General features: G+C 39.3%; 1 protein-coding gene across 1 annotated transcript in view; it reads left to right on the top strand.

Moving 5' to 3' along the window:
• The window catches only part of NBAS (neuroblastoma amplified sequence), a 487,556-nt gene that overhangs the window by 267,886 nt on the left and 218,628 nt on the right, over nucleotides 1–1,042 (top strand). The gene's annotated exons all lie outside the window — the stretch shown is intronic.

Below are 1,042 nucleotides of genomic sequence, written 5' to 3' on the forward strand. Positions count from 1 at the left end.
GGAGGGTGCGTGTGCATGATCGCACATGTGTGAATAGAGCAAATAATAATTTATAAATTTTGGCAAAGAGAATAAAGGAGTTCTTTGTACTATTCTTAAAACCTTTCTGTAAGTCCAAAATTAAATTATAATAAAATCTTAACACAAAAAAGCCCATTCCGAAGAAAAAACACCACCTCTCTTCTTTATCTCCCCAACCTCTGGGACCCCTTTCACATACCTAGAAGTTTTGAGATAACACAGGATATATGGGGAATAGCTGTGGATTTGGGAGTGAATAAAGGATCAAAGATATGAACAACATTTAGGGAGCAGGGTTGAATGATAGTCCTATCCCTTTTTCAGTGACCTTTGCCGAAGTATTTAACCTTTCTGCACCTCAGTTTCTTCCCTTGAGGATAATAATAGTACCTGCCTTGTAAGGTTCTGCTTTGTAGGGTTAATATACATAAAGCACCTACAGCAGTGCCTGGGTCATAATTCACATTCATTTCACCTGTTCACATTCATTTCAGCTGTTGTTACCATAGTTACTGGGGCAAGCCTCCCCCAGCAGTACTTTGCTTCTTAAAGGTTGACATATCTACTCTAAATAAGTACCATTTATTCCTAGAATATATACGATACCCTTTAACTGAGGTTTTTTTTTGTGTGTGTGTGTGTGTGTGTATTCTTCATTTTTCCATAGTCTGAACTGGTTTAATCAGGCAGGTTTTATTTTCTTAATATCTAGCTTATATGAGAGGATTGGCCTTATTTTTGGAGAGAGGTTAATAAATTGGAACAGTAAGCACTTTGAGGTCTCCTGCCTTCCAAACTGGGGTAATATAGCAGAGATAGCAAATGGATATTGGGAACAGGGACCAGGTTTTGGAGGGTGAAGTGGGGGAAGGGTCTGGTATAATAAGTATATAAAGTTTTCTTTTTTTTTGAGACAGAATCTCACTCTGTCTCCTGGGCTAGAGTGCAGTGGTGTCATCATGTCTCACAGCAACCTCAAACTCCTGGGCTCAAGCTATCCTCATCCCTCAGCCTCTGGAGT

The sequence above is a fragment of the Propithecus coquereli genome, unplaced genomic scaffold (genome assembly GCF_000956105.1).
Source record: "Propithecus coquereli isolate 6110/MARCELLA unplaced genomic scaffold, Pcoq_1.0 Scaffold41, whole genome shotgun sequence".
In the NCBI taxonomy this organism is placed as follows: domain Eukaryota; kingdom Metazoa; phylum Chordata; class Mammalia; order Primates; family Indriidae; genus Propithecus; species Propithecus coquereli.